Raw genomic sequence first — 14,959 nt, 5'->3', positions numbered from 1 at the left:
TTGAATAATTGTGTGTAATTATTTTTTATAAGTAAGTACATATTTTATGGTGGTATTTACCATTTATTATATCACTTTATTTTTTTGTCTCGGATAACAAAAGTGCATACTTGCGGTGTCCGGTAATTATACCGGTTGTTCTAGCTATAATTCAATGTAAAATGTCGTGCCCTTTTATTATTCCTACATATTTCTTGGAGTGATTACACTGTCATACAGAGGAGGCAGTGTCCATCCCTTACTGGGGCTCGTCACATATGCCATTTGGCTTTGAGCGTTGGTCAAGTCTGCTTTCTGTTATTGATAAATGACAATGCCTCTCACATTGCTGGTTGTGATGTGAGTGGCATGGCAAGTAATTTAACCCCACTGTACAGACATGGACCCCTACCTCTAGCAAGACTCCTTTTATTGAAGCATTAACAAAGTGGCCACCCAGCCTGTGTGTTGGTAAAAAGCTGAGGGATGGGCCTGGAGAATCAAATCAAAGTTTATTTGTCATGTGCGCTGAATACAACAGGTGTGAATTGCCTTACAACCTTCACCTTACAGTGAAATGCTTACTTACAGGCTCCAACCAATAGTGCAAAAAAGGTATTAGGTGAACAATAGGTAGGTAAAGAAATAAAACAACAGTAAATGTAACCACTGTCAAATTCATAGACAGAGCTATGGATGCAAGGACTGAAAATCCATGATATCAACATTATAGTTTTAACTGTGTTTTGAGGCTATACAGGTTTGTTTATGTTTGCTTAGTCATTGATGTAAACAAGCTTTTATTTTGGGTTCAGAGCCCTATACTATGAATCAGGTTTGAGGACTTAGCTAGGTAACTTTGGTCAACTCTGGGTTCAACTCGAGACAACCTCTACCACAAAAGTGGCTCACCTTTTAGCCAGGTAAATTTCTATGGCAACGAATCCTTCAGAACTAACCTGCTGCACGGCAATCTAACTCCATTTATCCTAAATTAAGTGTCTGAGCCCCAAGTTGATGACCAAAGAAATCAAATACCCTCCATCTTGCAAAGATTGTGTCATCATCCCCTTTTATTTGAGGAATATGACTGTTTAATTATTTTATGAATCCAATGTTTTTTTGTGTGTAGTATATTTTTTTATAATACATTATACATTTAGTTAAAGACAGCATTTACTCTCAAACTGTACATTTTTTGCCTGATTTTGTATTTAGAAATTTGCTAAAGGCTGGCTGACAGCTGCAACCAACCATAGACCTATAATCAATAGATGGCAGTTCCCATTCAGTTCAAGCCTGGCAGCCATTGCTATCGTAAGCATGAGTTGTTTAAAGGTGCACTGCAGAAATCGTTCCTCCATTTCCTGGTTGCAAAAATTCTAATACTTTGCCTAATTTCAGTTTGTGACAAAACAGGCAGTCATTTTACCATCTAAACCACTGTGGAATATATTTTCCATAACCACATTTTCAAAAACATGTTCAGCTGTTTGAAGCTGTTGTATGAAAACAAAAGTAGAAGGCACAAAAAATAAACTTAAATGTGAAGCATAGAAATGGTGCACATAGAACACATCTACCAATTCTTAGACTTGCTTTCAATGAGAGTGACAGATCTATAACTCACATTTCCTATGTGAATTTGGTCAGGTCCCCCAAAAAGTTACATATTGTAGATTTGCCAGGTTATTTGCCAAATTGCCAGGGTTAGAGGTTCCAAAACCCTTCTATGGATTATACATGACCAAAAGTATGTTGCCACCTGCTCATCGAACGTCTCATTCCAAAATCATGGGCATTCATATGAAATTGGTCCCACTTTCCTGCTATAACAGCCTCCACTCTTCTAGGAAGGCTTTCCACTAATGTTGGAGCATTGCTGCCGGGACTTACTTACATTCAGCCATGAGCATTTCTGAAGTCCGGCACTGGTGTTGGGTGATTAGGCCTGGCTCGCAGTCGGCTTTCCTATTCATCCCAAAGCCCATAGTCTGAACCATGAAACACAGCCCCAGACCATTATTCCTCTTCCACCAAGCTTTACAGTTGGCACTATGCATTGGGGCAGGTAGTGTTCTCCTGGCATCCGGTCAAACCCACATTTGTCCATAAGACTGCCAGATGGTGAAGCGTGATTCATCACTACAGAGAACCCGTTTCCACTGCTCCAGAGTCCAATGGCGGTGAGCTTAACGCCATTCTAGGCGAAGCTTGGCATTGCGCATGGTGATCTTTGGCTTGTGTGCTGCTGCTCGGCCATAGAAACCCATTTCGTGAAGTTCCAGAGAAACAGTTATTGTGCTGATGTTGCTTCCAGAGGCAGTTTGGAACTCTGTAGTGAGTGTTGAACCCAGGACAGACTATTTTTATGCGCTACGCACTAAAGCGCGCGGCTGTCCCATTGTGTGAGCTTGTGTTGACTACCACTTTGCGGCTTAGCCGTTGTTGCTCCTAGACGTTTCCACTTCACAATCGCAGCACGCTCTAGCTGGGCAGAAATTTGACAAACTGACTTGTTGGAAAGGTGACATCCTATGATGTGCCATGTTGAAAGTCACTGGGCTCTTTAGTAAGGCCAATCTACTGCCAATGATTGTCTTTGATTGCATGGCTGTGTGCTTGATGTTTAAACACCTGTCAGCTATGGGTGTGGCTGAAATATCCACTAATTTGAAGGAGTGGCCACATACTTTTGCATAAATAGTGTATGTCTATGGCTAGAACATATCAAGCTGTTCCACAGACGAAGCAATAGGAGTTGGAAAAATGTGATTGTGCATTGATAAGCACACCAAAGACTGCATTAATGATAAGTAATAAAATAAAGACTACACTTATAAAAGCCTATTTCACACCATAGCCTGCTGAATTTGCAAGATAACTTATTTGATTTAGGCATAAATGAAAATGTGGCACTCATTCGCCCATGGATTACTGGTACCATCTTGGCATCTTCCACCTTGGCTGCTACTCTGTTTATCATAAATTATATCCTTACCACTATACATAGCTACCTCTATCACTCCAGTATCCCTGTATATTGTAAATATGGTATTTGAAGTGTGTAAGTGTGTACATATGTATGTATGTGTGTGTGTGAATACCATATTTACAATAAACAGGGATACTGGAGTGATAGAGGTAGCTATGTATAGTGGTAAGGATATCATTTATGATAAACAGAGTCGGTTAGGACATGCTTTTTACATACATACGTAAAAAGCATGTCCTAACCGACTTGCCAAAACTATAGTTTGTTAACAAGAAATTTGTGTAGTGGTTGGAGTCATTAAAACTAGTTTATGTAAACCTCTGACTTCAACTGTGTATTTATAGCTTCTTACTTTCTCGTGTATTTATTTTTATTTATTGTGTTTTTGTTCTGCCTTTTACTCAAACTGATGTTTCAGCATTGTCTCTGAAGAGTTAGGTGTTCAACTAGCCATGTGTGACATGCACTCGCAGTTACAAGCCTCCAAGAGTCTGCGGCAGGCCAACAAGTGGTATCCACCGTCGTAGTACGGATGAAGCCTGACATGGAATGTGAAGCTAACTGAAGCTGGCTAACTTTATTAAAGCCGGAATAGATCTAGCTTGCTTCGTAGTGTACCACTCCGATGGGGTAGGGTATATCATTCATTGGGAAGTCCAAAAATTGATGTATCAGCTATGGATTCCAGCTTTAAGGGCTATATGCCGGTTTAATCAATTCCTATCTTATGGGCCTAATAGATCCCGGGTTTCTGCAGTCTGTATGAACTCTACGGGCTTCTGATGTCAGCCAGGCTGGATGGTTGGCTGGCTGTTTATCTGGTATATGGGAAGGGGTGCTGTGTATTTGAATTGAAATACTTAAACAACAACTGAGACTGTGCAAAAGGTTGCATCAGCAGCATCTGATTCTTTGGCCTCCAGGCCAGTAGCACTGAACATCAGCTGTGTGTGGGAGAGTGAGAGTTTGTGTGTGTCCCCCATTGCATGCCCCCAGAGCTCCTCACACCACACACTATGCCCCACTTACCAAGGTTGATAAATAAAGGGCATGGTAGAGAGAAGGAATCAGCTCAGCCTTTGGCTCGAGGTTCAACTCCCACACTATGCTGTTTTTGTTCTTAAGTTGGTAGTGATGGCAATATTCCTCATCACCTTCTACTTTCATCATCATCACCAGCAGCAACAACGGCCTGAGCTAACTTTATTATTCCGTGAATGTCTATATGGCGGGTGACAGTGAGGGCTTATACTGTCTTGCAGAGACTCCTCCTTAGCAATGTTTGTTGCTACAATGGTCAAATCTCACATAGAAACGCCTGTAACGAACATATTTTTGTATGATCAGTATTTGATTCTATGCTGTAATAGTTTGTGTATGTGTGTCTTTGCGCACGTGGATGAATGCACGTGTGTGCACACAGTGTTTCCTGTGCGGTAAGCTCATGTTTAATTCACACATTTTGCATAATTGAGGCAGCAGGTGTTTCTGTCTCCATGCTGATGGGGGCGGTGCGGTACGTAGTGGCGATGGGCAAGGAAGATAAGCTGTGATATAGTGCTAATGGCTGGCGGGAGAGGAGAGAGCAGAGTGTGAGGGGATGAAGCTGACAGAGCTTGGTCCACCAGATGTTCTACTGCTGCTGTTGCCAGGTCCTCTGCTCTCTTTCCCCTGGACCATGGAGCTGGTGGACTTTCTGTATCTGCTGACAGCTGAAAGGAAGAGCTAGGAGGAGGAGTTGGGAGTGTAGTATAACCGCAGTATTAATCACTTTGTGGGAATTAGGCTTTTTGAGAAGTTTTAAATCTTAAGGCATAGCTGTGCTGGAAAGCGTTGGTAGATCAAATCAAATTGTATTTGTTACATGCGCCGAATACAACAGGTATTAGAGTGAACCTTAGAGTGTATTACAACCTTAGAGTGAAATGCTTACGTACAAGCCCTTAACCAACAATGCAGTTTTAAGAAAAATACCTAAAGAAAAATAAGAAATTAAAGTAACAAATAATTAAAGAGCAACAGTAAAATTCACAATAGCGAGGCTATATACAGGGGGTACCGGTACAGAGTCGATGTGCAGGGGCACCGGTTAGTTGAGGTAATATATACACTGCAGAATGCTGTGGTAGGCATGCTGGTTAAGTGTGCCTTGAATTCTAAATAAATCACTGACAGTGTCACCCACAAAGCACCATCACACCACCTCCATGCTTCACGGTGGGAACCACAAATGCGGAGGTCATCTGTTCACCTACTCTGCGTCTCACAAAGACACAGTGGTTAGATCCAAAAATCTCAAATTTGGACTCATCAGACCAAAGGACAGATTTCCACCGGTCTAATGTCCATTGCTCGAGTTTCTTGGCCCAAGCAAGTCTCTTCTTATTATTGGTGTCCTTTAGAAGTGGTTTCTTTGCAGCAATTTGACAATGAAGGCCTGATTCACGCAGTCTCCACTGAAAAGTTGATGTTGAGATGTGTCTGTTACTTGAACTCTGTGAAGCATTTATTTGGGCTGCAATTTCCGAGACTGGTAACTCTAATGAGCGTATCTTCTGCAGTAGAGGTAACTCTGGGTTTTCCTTTCCTGTGGCAGTCCTCATGAGATTCAGTTTCATCATAGCGCTTGGTGGTTTTTGCAACTGCACTTGAAGAAACTTTCAAACTTCTTGAAGTGTTCCGTATTGACTGACCTTCATGTCTTAAACTAATGTGCAGGGGCACCGGTTAGTTGATCGGCTCCAACGCATTAAGAAGGAAAGAAATTCCACAAATTAACTTTTAACAAGGCACACCTGTTAATTGAAATGCATTCCAGGTGACTACCTCATGAAGCTTGTTGAGAGAATGCCAAGAGTGTGCAAAGCTTTCAAGGTTTAACACTTTGTTTTGGTTACTACATGATTCCATATGTGTTATTTTATAGTTTTGATTTCTCCACTATTATTCTACAATGTAGAAAATTGTAAAAATCAAGAAAAACCCTTGAATGAGTAGGTTTGTCCAAACTTTTGACTTGTACTGTATATACAGTGCCTTGCGAAAGTATTCGGCCCCCTTGAACTTTGCGACCTTTTGACACATTTCAGGCTTCAAACATAAAGATATAAAACTGTATTTTTTTGTGAAGAATCAACAACAAGTGGGACACAGTCATGAAGTGGAACAACATTTATTGGATATTTCAAACTTTTTTAACAAATCAAAAACTGAAAAATTGGGCGTGCAAAATTATACAGCCCCCTTAAGTTAATGCTTTGTAGCGCCACCTTTTGCTGCGATTACAGCTGTAAGTCGCTTGGGGTATGTCTCTATCAGTATTGCACATCGAGAGACTGAAATCTACCAAGACCTGGCCGTCCCTCTAAACTTTCAGCTCATACAAGGAGAAGACTGATCAGAGATGCAGCCAAGAGGCCAATGATCACTCTGGATGAACTGCAGAGATCTACAGCTGAGGTGGGAGACTCTGTCCATAGGACAACAATCAGTCGTATATTGCACAAATCTGGCCTGTATGGAAGAGTGGCAAGAAGAAAGCCATTTCTTAAAGATATCCATAAAAAGTGTCGTTTAAAGTTTGCCACAAGCCACCTGGGAGACACACCAAACATGTGGAAGAAGGTGCTATGGTCAGATGAAACCAAAATTGAACTTTTTGGCAACAATGCAAAACGTTATGTTTGGCGTAAAAGCAACACAGCTGAACACACCATCCCCACTGTCAAACATGGTGGTGGCAGCATCATGGTTTGGGCCTGCTTTTCTTCAGCAGGGACAGGGAAGATGGTTAAAATTGATGGGAAGATGGATGGAGCCAAATACAGGACCATTCTGGAAGAAAACCTGATGGAGTCTGCAAAAGACCTGAGACTGGGACGGAGATTTGTCTTCCAACAAGACAATGATCCAAAACATAAAGCAAAATCTACAATGGAATGGTTAAAAAATAAACATATCCAGGTGTTAGAATGGCCAAGTCAAAGTCTAGACCTGAATCCAATCGAGAATCTGTGGAAAGAACTGAAAACTGCTGTTCACAAATGCTCTCCATCCAACCTTACTGAGCTCGAGCTGTTTTGCAAGGAGGAATGGGAAAAAATTTCAGTCTCTCGATGTGCAATACTGATAGAGACATACCCCAAGCGACTTACAGCTGTAATCGCAGCAAAAGGTGGCGCTACAAAGTATTAACTTAAGGGGGCTGAATAATTTTGCACGCCCAATTTTTCAGTTTTTGATTTGTTAAAAAAGTTTGAAATATCCAATAAATGTCGTTCCACTTCATGATTGTGTCCCACTTGTTGTTGATTCTTCACAAAAAAATACAGTTTTATATCTTTATGTTTGAAGCCTGAAATGTGGCAAAAGGTCGCAAAGTTCAAGGGGGCCGCGCAAGGCACTGTACATGTACTTATAGTAAGTGTTGACCGTAACAACAGAGTTGGCGATTTCATCTTAAATCATCCCTAAATCCCCTTGTGACAGGGAGTGGCAATTGAATGCAAGCTTCAGAAAAAAAATGCTACCTCTCGATCTATGGGTAACAGTGTTAAATGTGTTTTGCTCGACCTGTTGAGAAAATGGCGCAAAATAATAATAAAAAAGCAATAGTTTCACCATTTTAAAACAAGAGTTCAGTTCAAGTAACAGGGTTGAACTTAAAATGAGGGACAGACGTTAATGAATCACTAATCACATGAAATAAATAATGATCTTCACTGTCAAAGCAACAAAATAACTAGGGCTTTGCAATGGTTGTGAAACTTTGAGATTTTATTTCATTAAGTGGGTTGAAATCTTCCTAGAAGTTACACTGAATTGTGGCACTTTAGCAAGCCTTTATTCATTTAAAAAATCATCTTTATTGAATTCTCCATGTAGTCAATATTAAAGGGCACTTCATTTAATAATAGAGGCTTTTAAAATGCAAATATTGGTTCACAATTTCTATCTAGAATATCGAATGCACTCTTTTTGTAGAACGACCCAGCTGGAGAGAGCGTGTTGAGCTAGCCACTCCCAAACTATGCCACCGCTGCTGAGATCCTATTGATCTCACTTGCAATGAAAACTCTGACATCATAGAGGTAGAGATCTTAGTGGGCTAGATATGTACATCAGTCAACGTGATGTGAAAAGCATATTGAGGTCCTGCAGGTCCAGTACAGTTATATGCATCTTCGTCAAGCTTCACACATCTGATAGAGCTTGTCTTGTGATTAGGGTTGCAAAGGGAGTGTATATTACTGGAAACTTTTGAAGTTTACCAGTAAACTACCAGCATTTTGGTAACTTTCAAGGTATTTTGGGACTTTTATAAAATGACATTAGTGGCCTTCTTGGGTACTTCAGATTATCACAGGTGTCTATAATCTCTGGTGCTCTGTGTGGCCTTATCACATTTTATAAAATCATGAAATAACATTTTAAAACACAACAAATAATGACAAAGCTGTAAAACATTATCCTAAATATAAACCATCAACTTTGAATACCATTGGTGTTTAAATACATTAAATTATATATGAATAGATGTTTTAAGTTATTCTAGTATAAATTGCCAAAGTTACCTTAGATTGCCATAGATTACCTGTTTTAATGACCAAAATTACATAGGAACTTTTGGTAAATTACCCATAGCTCTGCAACCCTAGCTGTGTTCCTAGCAGCAGGCGCTGATGATGATTACAATGGGTCCCAGTATGTGGATCTAATCTTCTACAAATAGCATGTTTGAAGCACTTTGTCACATCGTTATTCAGAGACTACTACCAGCAGGCCTCTAACACTGTAATCACCAACATCCGTGCCACAGAGGGACATGTGAGCCTGTCAGGAACTAAGAAGGTTGCTGCTGCTGCCGCAATGCTAGAGCATGACAATAAGTTGTGCAAGTGTTTCTCCATGCCTGAAGTGTCCCAATCTGATCAACCTTTCCTCATGAATTACTATCTCTTTATTTATCTTTCTTTATTTCTCTCACACACAGTCACACTCTCTCTCTCACACACACACACACACACACACACACACACACTTGCCCCCCCCCCCCCCCCCCCCCCCTATTTGCTCTATTCTTGGAGAATAAACTGCACACCAGCAACCAGTTGTTTAGGAAAAGTTGTGGTTGCTATCTGAACGAGGGGAAGGCGAAGTAATGATCACTGAATGTGTGGGCAATGTTCTTCCCCAGAAGCATGACAGTCTTCTGTAGTCTATTTCAATCACCAAGGACACCCATTCACACAAAATACCTTTCTTAAAACATCCTGCTCACTTCCTGTTTTTACTTCTTTTACCATCTGCGACCAGAGCCTTAGGCTGTCGCTAGGCACTCACTATTGGCTTACCTCACACAGCTAGCCTACATCCCCGTCCTTCCCAGAACACTCCCCTCTCATCAGACATTATCTAAACATCTCAGTTTACAACACAACCCAGTCTCGCATGCAATGGTCTGTGTATGTCGTGGCGGGGAAGAGTAAGACGGTACAACAAAAACAAACAAGCGTGAAGTCTATTCCAACCCTACTCCTAGTGCTCAATAATTCATTTAGGAGAGGCAGCTACTCTGTAGACTCTCCCCTGTGTGTGTGTGGTGCGTACTGGTGGTATTACAGTACATTGCGGTCCCTAGTGCTGTCTAATTAGTCCCACCATAATCAAATTGGTGTTGCTCTCACTCTCCAGCATCGCCTTGGAATAGAAAACATGGGGGAAAGGAGGCTTATAGTCTGTGAGGATAGGGGGACGGCTGAAGCTTCTACGTTAGGATTGGATGATGGCTGGAGCTCCTGAGTGGGATTGGTTTATAGTTATAGCTTCTGTGTGAAGATTTGACGGTGACTGATGGCTTGATCCACAGTGTGTGTAGATTTACTGGAGCTGCTCCTATATGGAACTGGTTGTATTCTTAATCACTGAAATAGAATGAAGGCTGATTTTACAATATTACAGGCACAATGCAGCCTCCATAGAGGCATAATTTGTTCATCTTTATTTAATGTAAGATTTAATTTGTTATGGATTGGCTGATGGCATAATTGGCCTGTCAAGCATCCTGTCAGCAGCCATGTTGCAAGGATATATAGTAAGGCGCTGGGGCTGCTGGGATATCACAGTCCTCCAGAGCCTGGGGAATCACATGTAACAGTGATGACATTCATAGGTCACAATGTCACTGTTGTAATGAGCAATGAGAGAGAGGATGGAGGGGGGGGGGGGGGGGGGTCACAGATGAATAGGATATACCAACAACATAATCTCACAAATCCCTGCTCTATTAGATGAAGACATTATGGGAAATTGCATGATCACCCTATGCAATGAAATCCCTACCAGTGAGAGCACCTTTTCTTTGTATTGTTCTGGTTCACATTGTCACATGAACTAACAATGTTTGATAGTGTGAGTACATTTTGTCTGATTTCAGACCAAGTGTCCTGTGTCTGTTTGCCCTCTGACTCTCTCTATGCGATGGCTCACTCTCTCCCTCAATCTAATTTTTTTTTGGAAGGTCCCCTCTTCGCTTCTCTTTCTCTCTAGCTAATAGCTGCTGTATTTTCCATTTTGATTGATTCTACATGTCACGGACTGTGATGTATAACCACACTGCTTTGTCCTGCAGCAGTGCATCTGGTTCTAATGGAATAATTTACTGAAATATCACCATCATTCATCCTGTATTTTAGAATAAACATAACATAATAAAGTGTAGTCACCAGGGTTGGTCCTTATCGGGTTGGGTTGAGTGATGGGTCTGTGTCACTGGTTTTGAGTGATTCCTCACGAAACAGGACTAAAGAATACCATTATTTGGGGGATCTTCACGAAATATTATCCATAGAATGGTCCATTGGAGGAAGGATTGTTCACATACAGTATATTTGACATTTGTTGAAAAATATTAACATGAATATTGAAAGATCATCATTTTTGATTTGGCTAGTTTTTCAATATATTGTTGAACATAATATACTTCTGAAATAATATCAAAGTTCCAGTTCCAGAGTGGGATCTCTGCACCTTGTTGAGTTATGATCCAATTTGTAAGCATTACCAACAGACTGAATGTGAAAATGGATTCAAAATGGTTGCCCGCTACTGGTGATTTGCAGGATGTGAAATGATAGAAGTTAAAGGGGCGCTGTGATTGGTTACATTGCCTACTATGCCAATTTCTCTGTATTAAATGGTGCAGAACTTTAAAACTAGCAGAGATCGCACTCTGTAACTTTGATATATCCATAAAGTATATTATGTTCTACTAATAAATAGAAACATTTGCCAAATCAAATATGACATTTTTTCAATACTCATGTTAATATTTTTCAATATTCATAAATTGATGTAAACAATTATAATATTGAAATAAAAGTACTACTCATATTACAGGCAAACAGTAAAGCTTGATATGACACACATTTTTGCTTTGTAGCACCTACAGATTAAATATTGTGGAGTCTTATAGGAGGCCCGGGTATGGCCAAAAATGTCATATGCCAAGTTTGATTTAATTATTTCTCAATTATAATTTTAGATACAAATTGCGATGTCAACTATCATTCTTCCAAAGGACCATTCTATGGATAAAAATGTTTGGGCACCTCTCTGACTGTTTCTCTACAGTCACTGACCCAAACACTCCCATCATGAAGGATATTATCTTTATTCAACAATGAGCTCCAGCCGCTTTAGGAACAACTGTCATTGATTCTCCTCTTAAGCATGGGCCAGAGATGTGAGATGTCACTATAGCCACTACTGACTAACTACCCAGACCAGAGTGTCACTTTTAATCCAGCAGAATGTATTATTATGTCCCCTCCCCATTGGTGTTCATCCACTGGAAGATGAACTCAGGCCACCTTTAAATTGCTCCAAGGTAATGGCCTGGACATTACTGTGCTCTTTTAAAGGAACATAGCCACCAGCTTAGTTTTTTTACTTTGGCCAATTGATAGGCCGTTATAAACATCAGCCATGGAGAGATTTTTTTGTGTGTGTGTGTGTGTGTGGAGCTTGTGATGGGAAACCTGCCAGTGATACAGCTCAGTGTGGCGATGATGATGTGGATGATAGGAGGGGGCCAGGGAGGGAGATGGCTCTCTCAGGGTTAGTGCCAGGGCAGTGTTAATGTGTGTGTGTATCCAGGCAGGCAGTACACACATTGGGGAGAGTTTAATTGCAACTAGCGTTAGCACAATGAGTACTTAGCACCTCTCAATAGAGTGCCGGCCATAATTTGCAAACTGATTCTACATGTAGAAACCAGAGAAAATGACAGGCATCAGACACCTACCGTCAGCAAGCGAACGAAGAGCGAACAAATGGCAGATGAACGGTAGGCTGTCGTCCAGAGCGATGTGTTTTCTCTATTACTGGCCGCGTGTTGATGAATGCCAATGAGACCATACAGGGCCAAGGCAGCGGCAGAGCCTCAGACTGACTGAAGAGTCCTTTACAGGATGACATGGGCTCCCAGAGCCTCACATCCAGGAGCACTGGGCTTTTCTCTTACTCCCATAATCAACAACATTCTGCTGTCCTCATGCCTCTCTTCAAAGGACAGTGTTGGATACTCCAGCTCGATTCGTTCTCTGTACTTTGAGCTTTTCACAGTATACTTTAGACCAGTGTTACTCACAATGTTTTTGTAATGGGGCCACTTTGGGTTGAGAAAATCATTCAGAGGGCAGCACAGATGTTTAATTTGTTGTACATTTTCTTCCAATATTATCAATTATCATTAGAGTGCAATAGAGCACATGCAATTGATTTGATGTACAGCAAATCACAAATATATACATACACACATCAAATAGGCTACATCAAATGTATAAAACTCATATTAAGGGTTACCTTAGTAGTTTGATGAGTGAAAGTGTCCCTTCTGCTCCTTGACTGAATTCATTCTAAATGTATAGTCTTCTGTTGCTATCCTTGTCAGGCAATCCAGGTGTGCATTGGTCAGTCTGTTTCTCTGTTTTTGTTTTACAATGTTCCTTGTTAAAAATGTTGCTTCACATGAATAAGTGCTGACAAAAAATGTCTCATTTTGCACACACTGCTTCAGAAGTGGATACTCTGTCTGACACAAGGCTCCAGAAATGTGTAAAACCTGATCTTAGTTCACCTGTGTAATTTGCCTGCAGCTCCACTATCTCACTCTCTATTCCAGCACGGTCAGGACAGAGGGCTGTGATGACTTGTGTCAGAGATGACACTGGCACATGAGAGGTTCTCAATTAAGTTTAAAAACTCCTTGTACTTGGCCTCCCGGGTGGCGCAGTGGTCTAGGGCTGTGCCACCAGAGACTCTGGGTTCGCGCCCAGGCTCTGTCGCAGCCGGCCGCGACCGGGAGGTCCGTGGGGCGACGCACAATTGGCCTAGCGTCGCCCGGGTTAGGGAGGGTTTGACCGGTAGGGATATCCTTGTCTCATCGCGCACCAGCGACTCCTGCGCAGTGCGCGCTAGGTCGCCAGGTGTACGATGTTTCCTCTGACACATTGGTGCGGCTGGCTTCCGGGTTGGATGCGCGCTGTGTTAAGAACCATCTGAAAGTGCGTCTTGGTTGGGTTGTGTTTCGGAGGACGCATGGCTTTCGACATTCGTCTCTCCCGAGCCCGTACAGGAGTTTTAGCGATGAGACAAGATAGTAACTACACTGTTATTCTTTCACAAACTAATACCACGAGATTGGAGAGAAAAGGGGATACATTTTTTTTTTTTAAACTCCTTGAATTTTGACTCCAACTTCAACTCTTCCAACACACACACACACACACACACACATGCACAAATTAACAAACTGTCTGTCAGGTATGAACAGTGTGGTGATTTTATTTTGAAATGCAAAATGTGACCACACACAGCATTTTGCCCAGAGTTTTATCTGCCCCTTAGAGCTGGAGATACACCGTGTTCAGGTGGCAGGTGATGTCAGTTAAAAGCTTTAATATCCACTGTGGGTCATCCAGCTCTGGCTCCTCGATGTCTTTGCTTGCAACAAATTCATGAATCTGAGGAAGGAGAGAGAGAAATCTTTTCAAAATTCTGCCACGAGACAGCCATCTCAGCTCATTGTGAAATATCAAGTCACAGTATTCTGTCTGGTATTCTTCCAGCAACTGTCGGAATTGCCGGTGATTCAGTGCCCTCGCAATAATAATGTTGACCACGCGCACGACTTGCTACATCACTTTCTGTAAGTCACAGTCTTTGAGTTTAGCCACAAGTGCTTCTTGATGAATGATATAATTAAACGTACAAATGTGGGAATATCCTATCTCTTTTTCATCAGGTCTATGAGTCCCTTCTCTTTCCCTTGCATGTTTGGGGTGCTGTCAGTGCCCACAGATGCCAGATTTGACCAGTCAATATTGTTATCAGCAAAAAATGTAACAAGTTGTTTCAGAATATCCTCTCCTCGTGTTTGTCCCTGAAGGGTCAATAAACATAAGTTCCTCTTTTGAGGGAAGCGGACCCAAACATATAATTGGGCAGTGTCATTTACATCATCAAGCGCAATACTAAAACACGGCACCACGGATATGTCAGTAATCAGTTGCTTACCGATGTCTTGTTTTGGTCGAGTCAGAGTTACAGTCCCTTAAGACCTCTTAAGGATCGGACCCTTTTTAAAAATGTTTTGCCTAAAATGACATACCGAAATCTAACTGCCTGTAGCTCAGGACCTGAAGCAGGGATATGCATATTCTTGATATTATTGGAAAGGAAACACCTTAGAAGTTTGTGGAAATGTGAATTTAATATAGGAGAAAAGAACACATTGGATCTGGTAAAAGATAACACAAAGAAAAAACATGCATATTTTTTTATTTCTTTTTTGTTCCATCTTTGAAATGCAAGAGAAATGCCATAATGTTTATTTCCAGCTTAGGTGCAATTTAGATTTTGGCCATTAGTAGGCAGCAGTGTATGTGCAAGGTTTTAGACTGATCCAATTATCCATTGCGTTTC

General features: G+C 41.3%; 1 protein-coding gene across 1 annotated transcript in view; it reads left to right on the top strand.

Annotated features, from left to right (window-relative positions):
• LOC139371185 (membrane-associated guanylate kinase, WW and PDZ domain-containing protein 3-like) overlaps positions 1-14,959 on the top strand; it is a 169,384-nt gene that overhangs the window by 2,160 nt on the left and 152,265 nt on the right. The gene's annotated exons all lie outside the window — the stretch shown is intronic.

This window comes from Oncorhynchus clarkii, chromosome 17 (assembly GCF_045791955.1).
Source record: "Oncorhynchus clarkii lewisi isolate Uvic-CL-2024 chromosome 17, UVic_Ocla_1.0, whole genome shotgun sequence".
Classification (NCBI taxonomy): domain Eukaryota; kingdom Metazoa; phylum Chordata; class Actinopteri; order Salmoniformes; family Salmonidae; genus Oncorhynchus; species Oncorhynchus clarkii.
This window is presented reverse-complemented; position numbering and strand designations above follow the sequence as displayed.